The sequence below is a fragment of the Pelmatolapia mariae genome, linkage group LG5 (genome assembly GCF_036321145.2).
Source record: "Pelmatolapia mariae isolate MD_Pm_ZW linkage group LG5, Pm_UMD_F_2, whole genome shotgun sequence".
Taxonomy (NCBI): Eukaryota; Metazoa; Chordata; class Actinopteri; order Cichliformes; family Cichlidae; genus Pelmatolapia; species Pelmatolapia mariae.
The window spans coordinates 38,731,132-38,741,709 of NC_086231.1; the positions used below are offsets into that span (position 1 = coordinate 38,731,132).

At 38.8% G+C, this 10,578-nt stretch overlaps 1 long non-coding RNA gene across 1 annotated transcript; it reads left to right on the forward strand.

Moving 5' to 3' along the window:
• Nucleotides 1-4,855: 4,855 nt before the first annotated feature.
• LOC134627301 (uncharacterized) lies at nt 4,856-5,384 on the forward strand. The gene is made up of 3 exons (XR_010093891.1): nt 4,856-4,946; nt 5,142-5,236; nt 5,311-5,384. It is a non-coding gene; the product is annotated as an uncharacterized LOC134627301 (long non-coding RNA).
• The last annotated feature ends 5,194 nt before the right edge of the window (nt 5,385-10,578 follow it).

Here is a 10,578-nt window from a genome sequence, read left to right on the forward strand (position 1 = left end):
GACAAAAGGCCCACACGTACACAGCTGAAACTATATGTGTAATTTCTTGAATAAATGTCACACTTAAATGATACTACTTAAAACTTAACCCAAAAGAATGTAAGCAATAAAAGATAATAAAAAATAACTTGATAAACATGTCATGTAAGCGTGGGTTGCAGTTCCTTCCACAGCTCCAGTCATCCTCACAGTAGATTGGCTGATCCTAGCGCCTGCCAAAAGTTCTTGACCATCACTTGACCTCGGAGCCACAGCTCTTTAATAAGCACAAATGCAATTGTGTATAAAAGATTAAAATCATTTTCATAACAAAGGTTTTTCCCCAGATTGCCAATATGTTTTGCTCATGTCAATTACAGTCTGAGAGCTTCAAACTGTACTTATCAACCCAATATGAAAGCTGCAGATTTTATTATATCCAAAGCATTTTGTCTGACCCCACAGTATGCAGGCACAATTTTGCAGCCACAAGCAAAACATGATTAAACTTTCACCTATAAATGATTCTCTCTAACTTGTATGTGTGTGTATGTGCTAACCAAATAGGGTGCTAACCACAGTTGCACCCTATTTCACCTCGCCGACTAGCTCCTGACCTCTCACCAGACAGAGAGACAGAAGCCACTCTCATATATGTAATAACCAAACTGAAACTATGTATATGTAATCTACTGAATAAATGTTTTAATCAAGAACCTCTACTAAAAGCTTAATCAAAAGATATAGATACATAAAAGATACTAAAAAATAACCTGATTGTTCATAACCTGCTCAAAATAACTTGCACTCAGACTCTGCTTTCGGTTTCACTTTTGCAAAGCATGCCCTGCACAAGCCTGTGTTTCCTGTCAGCCTGCAACTCAGTCTTTCACACACTGAAGTCTGGACTTCAGTGTAAGAGTATAAAAACATTCAAAAGCATTTAGGATTATAGATTCAACTCAACAGTTTAAAGTGGTTCTCACTGAACCTGTAATAAAGACTAATATGATACCAACATGTTTGAACATCTGAATGCAATATCACTATTAATAATTACTGGAATGGTAATGATGATTATAAAAATAGCAGCAAATAATAGCAGCAAAATATCTTTCTAATCTCTACAAACATCAGGGGTACTCCCTCATCCCACTCTTTTCCAGTATCTAAGCAGTATTTCTGCAACGTTGCCTTGAGTGTCTGATGCCAGCGCTCTAATGCTCCTTGAGACTCAGGATGGTATGCCTTTGACACAACATGCCTAATCCCAAGAGTCTGCATGACCTGCTTGAAAAGTTTAGACAGAAAGTTAGTTCCTTGGTCTGTCTGGACTACTTTCAGTAGACCAAAAGTAGTGAAGAACTTTGTCAAAACTTTAATCACCAAAGGTGCAGTTATTCTGAGTGGGACAGCTTCTGGAAAACGAGTCGAAGTACACATTGCGGTCAGTAAAAACTGATTACCATTCTTTGTCTTGGGCAATGGACCAACACAGTCCACAATGACACATTCAAAAGGTTCACCAAGTACTGGTATAGGATGAAGAGGAGCTACAGAAACAGTCTGGTTTGGCTTTCCTGCAATCTGACATGTTTTACAAGTGCGGCAAAACTCAACTACATCAGCCTTCAATCCTGGCCAAAAGAAATGGTTGAGTATCTTATTGTACGTTTTTGTAACTCCCAAATGACCAGACAGGGGGTGCTCATGTGCAAGGGAGACTACATAGTGACGATACTCAAGAGGCACAACAATCTGATAAGTAGTGCTCCAGTCACAGTCAACAGAACAGCTTCCCTCTATGTCTGCTGTTAAACTTGGGCGTGCAGTCCACTTGCGCATCAAGACCCCATCTTCCAAGAAATAAGAAGCCTTTTTATTCCCTGTTTCAGAAAGAAAAGTAAAGCATTTAGTCAATGAGGGATCAGACTTCTGAGCAGCAATAAGGCTTTCACGTGTGACTGGTAAGTCCAGCTGTGAGAGATGGAGATCCTTCCACTTCTCAGTAGTATCCTTTGAGCCACTTTTAAGATCAATCAGGGTTTGCAAATCATCTGTAGCCAGAGCCTGAGCCAAGGAAGAGTCTGCCAAATCAATTTCTGCAGCTTTACGTCTTGTTTGAGCCCTGGTGAGAACACAAGCAGGAAAAACAGATGGAAAACATGTTACTAGGTCGTTGCTCTTCAAGTTTGATTTTGGATCATCTGTTACTTCGGGAACAGGTTGCACTTTTCCACCAGCAATGTCATTTCCCAAAATGAACTGCACCCCTTTTATGGGAAGTGAGGGGCGTACTGCCACAGATATGGATCTCCAAAGTGTTCAAAATTAAATAAATAAATAGGACATGATGAAATAAATAACTATGTGAATAAATAAGACACAGATATGTAATGCGAGAATGATATTGTGAAATAATGGAACACATTTTGAAAAAAAAAGCTCATTATTGTGAAATATATTGCATTCTGCTATATAAATTTACTTATTATTGTGAAATATTATTTCATGGTCATTATTTTTCACAATAACAGAGATTATTCCTGAGGCATTTTATTTATTTCCAGCCGTTTTTAATCCAAAATGGCCTTTTTTCAAAGTCAGTCTTTATTTCAAAATCCCATTTTTCCCAATGGCCTATTTATTTCATAATGCGACTTTTCAGCAGAATGACTTTGTCAGTCAATCAGTGTGAGTGGGCTGGACCTTTGCTCCTGTTGGCTTATCTTTTACTATCGACTAGTTTCCCTGGATACCTGCTCCGCGGACGGCTGCCACAGCTAGCAAAAACGTGCTAGGTCAAAAGTCACGGAGGATGGCGGACTGGTGTGAACTTCAGTCAATTCTGCTCATTTTAGCAGATCAGATAGAGAGGGATAATTTACCAGTAGATATTGTTTTGAGTCGTTTAGATGATGTTTCTGAAATGCTTGGGATGATAGTTGCTCTTCAAGATGTTAGCATTGTCGAAAGTTTAAGATCAGTTCAGCACCATGTTCGTTTGGAATACGCCGAGGAAGAACTGTCTTCAAATGTTGGTCGTCCACGTCTTGAAATCCCGGCTGCAGCACTCAGGACTTTAGTGCTGTCCGGGATAACCATCGGGGTAATTGCCGATATGTTTTCTGTGTCTCCGAGCACAATTAGGAGGAGAATGACGGAGGAATGTCTAAGGTAAGTTTACGCTGTAATTTAACACCTGTGTGAGTCTGTACACAGCATTATTTAGATGTTGACCTTAATTATGACGTTTGACATTGAAATATTATCGCTTACTTTTTTATTGTGACTGTCTAAAATAAGTGGGGGCAGCTACGGCTAAAGCTATCGGCGCCATCTCGGCGTTGATACACGTTTAGCCGGCGCAGTGTTAGCTGTTAGTGTGTTAACTCGGAGACTGGGGGCAGTGGAGCCTGTAGGAACCTTTTACACAGAGAGTAGACCCACCAGCTTTCCACAATCTACTTACTTATCACATCTTGGTAGACAGCAGGGTCATTAGTGCTTTAAATAGTACATAGTTGAATGTTTCATTGCTGTTTGCAGCTGATTGTTCTCTGATAACACATAACAAAGTTGATGTTAAATAGCGAGTTTATTGAAATGGTTTTGTCTATTACAGCAGCGTTTTAAATATCATACTTTCTCTGGTGTCTTCGGTAAAGCTAAAACAAGAATACATTTACATCCTTGGTTCTTTCAGGAAAACGTTTAGTTGAGATTTGCTGTTATACTAAAAAAAAAATTTATGTGCAGAAAATCTGATAGGTATTCTTCTATTGGAGATGAGGACTTGGATGCAAAAGTGCTGGACATTCAGCGTCATCACCCAAATGCCGGCTGCAGAATGATGATCGGACATCTACGATCCAGAGGCATACACATTCAAAGTAAGCTGATATTGTTTGAATATCCAAACACCAGTTTCTGGCCCAGAAAGCATGTGTCAGTGTGGCCACGATGTGATATTTTAATGTTTCCATCAAAAATGAATAGGCATGTTCTCATCACTGTTACGCAGTTATGTTTCTGTTTGAACCAGTTTGTACACGATTCTCTCTCCTCAGTAAATCTGTACAGCACTTGGATACTTACCTGAAGCAATGAAGATCTGTCCCATAAGCATTACAGTGTTTACAATACAGTCTTTTTGTAGTTGGTAGTACTAAGACATGATCTGTTTGTTAATCAGGATTTCAACTGATGAATTCAATGAGGCGAGTCAATCCAGAAGGGGTCATGATGCGACGGTTATCTATTCAGACTGCAAGGCATCGTCAGTACAGTGTACCAGCACCAAATCACCTTTGGCATATCGATGGAAATCATAAACTAATTCGGTCAGTACTTGCATCACCTTTTCCCTATTCCATTGAAGTAACAGGATGCATGTATAAAATTGTAAAATGAAGCCTTGAGTTTGTAAATGTCATCTTAAATGCTGTCATATAAGGCAATTTACAGGATTAGCTATAGTCATATCTGAGGCTTTACATATTTAAACATTGGTCTTACATTTTCCTTTACAGGTAGTATTCTTCTGTAAAAATGTAACTGGGGACATGACAATGTTTTTGTTTTTTTTAATTCTGCCTTGTCAGATGGAGATTTGTTGTCCATGGTGGGATAGATGGTTTTTCTAGGTTAATTGTCTACCTTAAAGCTGCCACCAACAACAAAGCTACAACAGTTTTTGATGGTTTCTTGTCAGCAATCAGACAATATGGCATACCGTCACGAGTCCGGTAAGAGGTGTTTAACAAATACAGTATGCCAAAAAAACTCTGTATTGGACAGTAGTTATATTCAGATTGTTACTCTCACTGACTCGGATCAAAACTTCTCTACTTTTTTTCCAGGTCAGACAAAGGAGGGGAAAATGTGAAGGTTGCACATTTCATGGTGCAGACAATGGGGGAGAACAGGAACTCTCACATTACAGGCAGAAGTGTTCACAACCAGCGGTAAGGACAAGTAAATTGATGGCCTGTCTTACATTTCTTTCACACATGCAATTGTAATAAAACAAATGGTTTCTGAGCATAATTGACTGGTTTCACAGCACATTACCACTACACTAATAATTGACTTGGAAGGCTGTTGACATAGGAATGCCTGAAAAACCATAAATGAACAATTTCCCTCACTGTGTCTTACAGCATTGAGCGCCTGTGGAGGGATGTATATGAAAACGTCCTTGACCTTTTCTACACAATCTTCACCCAGCTGGAGATTCAAGGACTGCTCAACCCTGGTGAAGAAATTGACTTGTTTGCACTGCACAGATGCTTTTTGCATCACATTCAACATCATCTTCAGTCATTCCAGGAAGCATGGAATCAGCACGGACTCAGAACAGCAAACAACCATTCACCTCTGCAACTCTGGCTGCTGCACAGGAAGGAGGGACAAGATTTGTCACAGGTACATGACTATTTGATCCGTATTTGTTCTTGTATGTAAAACTCTGCTATCTGTAGTGGAGATGAGTTTATTTCTACTGTGCAAGTTGGTGTACCAAATATTTCTCCTGTAAGTGAAAATGTCTCCCAAGCCATTCTCTCCTTTTATTCCATCTGTCAGGTATAGATGGCAATACTTTAAACAAAGTTAAATTTGTTATACCTGAAAAGAACCAATCCTGACCTAGAATGGGTGAATGACTAATTATGCCTTAGAAACTCACATAGGCCCTGACAGACTCAATAAGTCCATCTAGGAACAGCTGCAGGAATCACCACTTCAGTTTAGATTTAAGACATGTGCATGCTCTTTCAGGTTGATGAGGATTATGGTGTGGACTGGACAGGACCACATAATCACCGCCCATCAAATGAGATCATTCCTGAGATTCAGCTCCCACGTGCACGGAGTGAACGAGAGCTTGCTGTGCTACCAAACAACAACGTTTCACTCAGTCAAGCTTTGGATACCTACTGTGAAACTGTTCAGTCACTCAAACTTATGTTTGATACCACACCTTAACTCTTAAGTAAGCAGGTGCAATATGTTCACACCCCTTTTTTAAGTTTCTACAGCTATGGCGTTGTAGCTAATACTGACTCAAAACAGCATAACCAATTTCACTTTGAACAAAACAGTGAGTGGCTATAAAACAGGATTTGTTTTACACAGCTGTCACTTTAATAATAATAAAAATAAGTGACAATAAAATAAAAGTGATTTGATTTGATATTCATTTCTTGGATGTACAGTACATGTCAACTCTGAGCAGATTTAATACAATGCACACGGTACAGTAGTATAACATCTTAATGCAAATAATCTTTCCAGTAGCGAGAATAAACTAAACATACTGTGTAATTTATAATGTACAGTGAACAACTGATTTTGTTTTCTGAACTCTTTGTAATATAAACTGACAAAAAGCCATAAATGCTCACCTGTACTGTGTATTTTTCACTGTCAAGTGTATTAAAGGAACTAGAACTCACTAGATTGTCAGTTTCTTTGAACACTGAGTACAGTAATGTGATGCAAGAAAGAAAAAATGGTCTAATCTTACCATGTGGTTATGGAATCAATCCTAAACCAGACCAAAACCTGAGTCAGTAGATTTGAGAGACACCTCAATGTCCATCAGAAATGACTCATAGGTACAGTAGTGTGCAGGAAGACGTAGAACTTCAAAACAGGTGGAAGACTTTGGAAGACTGCTGTTGACCACTTCCACAGTCATTTCTCTCGGCAAGACTTCCCATCCTGTCCAAAACTTGATGAGGGCTTTTCGTTGTGCACAAGACGCTGCAATGGAACATTGTTTTGAGCTATAATGGCATCCTATATCCATTATTTTGAATCTTTTATGGAGAAATACCATAAAAGATGAACAATTACATAAAGAGCACAAGACATTTTTGCCCCACTCAAATTGCTGTTGTAGCTGTCATAGATATTTTTATGGTAACAAAGCTAAAAGTAGTTACATACAATTAAAATGCAACTGACAATGCCACCACTCTGTTTTTTATGTATTGCATGGAGGCAGTATGGAGCAAATAAGAAAACAAAATTATACTATAGTGTACTTTGTTAATTACCCGAGATCACTGGACTGTATGTAATTTACCAAAGTATAATCAGAGAAAACCAATAGCAAAATACCTATCGCAGCAGACTTACCATTTTCAATGAAGGACCGAAGGTAGCCTGCCACTCTGCATTTATCCTCAAGAGAGCATTCCTCTTCCTCCTCATCTTCATCTTCTGTGGCAGGCCACACTATCCTTTCTAGAATAGACTGCATAAAACAGTTCACCTTGGTTAATTTTTTCTCTTAAATGCTACAAGATAAAATAAGCTTAATTTGTCATTTTATATCTTTACTTATCTTGTAGTTTTAAGAGCGTCAGCAACATTAGGTGTATTTTTATTAAATGTAACCCAGCTGTTCAACTTGCCCAAGCATACAAAATAGTATATTGATGTTTTGTGTCAACAATTAATGTGCATCCTTCATAAATTAACCAAATACCTTTACTGTTCAGATGTTAAAAGATGTGACCTGACTTTACCTCACAACAGGGAGCAGTCTCTGATTCCCTTGGTAAGAAAAGAGGAATGATGTCTGATCTTTCTGTCAGAAGCGGCCATACCATGGTCTCCTTAAGCCCTTTCCTCAGCTGCTTGACTTGATGGCTTGTTCGTGTTATGACCTACAACAGTGAGACCAAACCAAAACTGAAGTGTGAGTCCGTAAAGTAAAACACACTTTAAATGTTAAATACTTAAAGAACATCCACTGTACTGGTAAAAGCATTTCAAATGGCCTCCAAAGAGATTTTTTTTAATGTATATGAAAAATGTACTTATTCACATCCGAAGGTTTGATTTGCTTTTCTATTTAAAATTTACATTTATTGGGGAGAGTAAGTCCGTACTCACAGCGTGGAATAGCAGACGTTCATACAGCCACTTTCTATTGGTTTGTGTGACACCTGGCAGGTCCCAAGCCAGGGCTAGCTCGAGAACATTTCTTCGTTCCAGTTCTGTTAATTCAGCAGTGCCATCAAGCTAGGACAGAGGAAAAAGAAATAGTAGTCAGTAGTAGGTACTGATGGCTATTCAATCTTGTCTCTAAATTTAATATTTAGTGAAATAGTAATTCTTTAAAATAATGGTACAAAAATACAAACCAGCTGAATAGTGCTGCGGATATCAATATCAGGGCAATCCTCAATCTGATCTGTAGCTGTTTCAAGTGAGCCACCAAAAAGGACATGGATGATTGCAGGACTTATACCAGACACACATGGTCCACCATGAATGAATGAATGTCCCATTATTCTTCCTAAGATCAAACATAATAAATTCACTTAGCCTAACATTGCACGGGGGTAAAAACAAACAGTTTTGTAACTGTATTCAATGTATTTTTCATCTTTATGGTTACAGTTAGGATAATGTAACACAAGTAATGCTGTTTCCTTTAGTGCTGCACATGTATTATTTTAAATTACTCCTCCTCTTATTTCTGTACATAACTTTCTTACCTGCCACCAAAAACATGTCACTCTCAAGCAAGGTCTGAGAAGTGGATGGAGTCAAGTGTTCTGGCTCACCCTCAAACAGTCTTGTAAGATCTGTGATCCCTGAAAAGAGTACAGCTAGGTTATGTCGCGTATGAGAAATCCAGGCAGTAATTTTAACACAATTAACTCATTTACATAACAAACACATTTTCTTTACATGATGAAATATTCTCTTATTTAATCCACTATACATGTTCACAGTCTAAATATAACATACATACCAAAATTCAAATGCAAACCAGACTGTACTAGAGAAACTGCCTTTGAGAAGAAGAATCTCTTCACCCCTTCTCCAACAGCAACATCCCCTAAAAGGAAGAAGAAGAAAAAACTTGTGAAGTTTCGGATTAGTCAGTCACTGGATTTCTAATGTTTTCCCAATACAGAAACAATACCTTCCAGTTTGCAGCTGACAGGGCCCGCCCAATCTACCTTTGGGGCTTTGTAGAGGGAGATAAGTGATCTCTGTTGATCCACAATACTTTCCCGCAAGTCCATTTGCAGGACTACTGCCTTTCTGGTCTCATACTTTGAAAGTAACTCGGACTTGTAGAGCCAGGCTGCTCTGGTTGCATCTTGTTCACTTTTCCACTCTGAAAGGTACACATTTGTATGGATCATATGAATCAAAAGAAATAAAATATATGTATTTTTTGCCATTTGTCTGGTATCTTCCTAACTTAATTCCTGTCACTACCTGGTTTTTCCCCTAGAAGTGACTTTTCCTCATCTTGATGAGATGCATCTTCCTGCACTACCATATCACCTGACGATTGCTCTGCTCTTGCTGAGGTTATGGTGGATTCTAAGATGATACCATCTGGTTCCTCTACCCCGCAGGACAGATTCCAGGCATAACTGTTGCTACAGGATGGGACCTCTGACCCTGCTGTTGTACTACGAGTCTGCCTAGCCTGACTTTCAGTAACAGACTGAGGTTCAGCACCACTCAATGAACTGTGAGAGGGATTGGCAGAGATTTCAGCATCCATCACCAATATATATATCAAGTGGACTTACTTAGTTTCCACACTGTATACTAAAATATATAGAAAATCAAAGATGTTCCTTACCTTGTGCATTTAGTGATGTGGTTTTTCATTTTATTTAAAGGAATGTTAATGTCACAATTCAGGCATTTTGTGGGGGGTCCTTGTTGCTGGAGGGTTGTCAGGCTCTACAGAGAATATGGAGATAAAAAAATATATATATACATTTGGTGCATACTATGATAAAAAATATTTTGACAGTTCTGCAATCGCATTTGCCAACGTGAGAAGCAGAAACAAATTGTAAACACTAAATGACATATCTCCTTCTAAACCTTTTCTAACAATTGCTTACATACACACTCAGAACCATTATTACTCATATGCAGTCATTTTTCTAACCAGCTGACAGCTAAAGTGATTTGACACATAGTTGAGCTTAGCTAGCCATTTAAACTAGTTTATTAATACATGCAAATAAAATAATCTGACCCTAGTCATTACTCACGTCTTCCAAATCAATACTTTTCTGCAGTGGCCTTATATAGATCAAAGCTTGTCCAATTCCACTCAATGGACTGCGGAGATATCGCACTGTATATCCAGTGTCTGGGCTTGGGATTGTGCACAGGTTACGGCTTCCTGTTGTACCCGAGATTCTCAGCAGTTCAAACCCTCCTGTGTCTTTTAGCTGAGGGAAGGTATCCTCAATCTTTGCCTTGACCACTTCTGGGTCATCATCCCTTCCTGTAAAACACATTACTTACTGTACATTACTACAAAAATGGTACATATAAGAGTAAAAAAGTAGTTAAACTAAATCTTGAAATATTAACAAATGACATGTAGCATCACCTTGGAATGAAATCCGTTTCTCTCCAAGTCCAGCTGCTGCTAGGTCAAATTTGACTGCTTTAGCTGGCACTGTGTCTGACATATGATCATGTAAACAGAAGAAGGTGTGTGTGTAAATGGAGCGGCATGCTTTCTTGGAAGATTGCGGGGTCAGAGATGAAAGTGGCGCTGAGGAAGGCCTCGCTCTGTAAGGGGCAAAC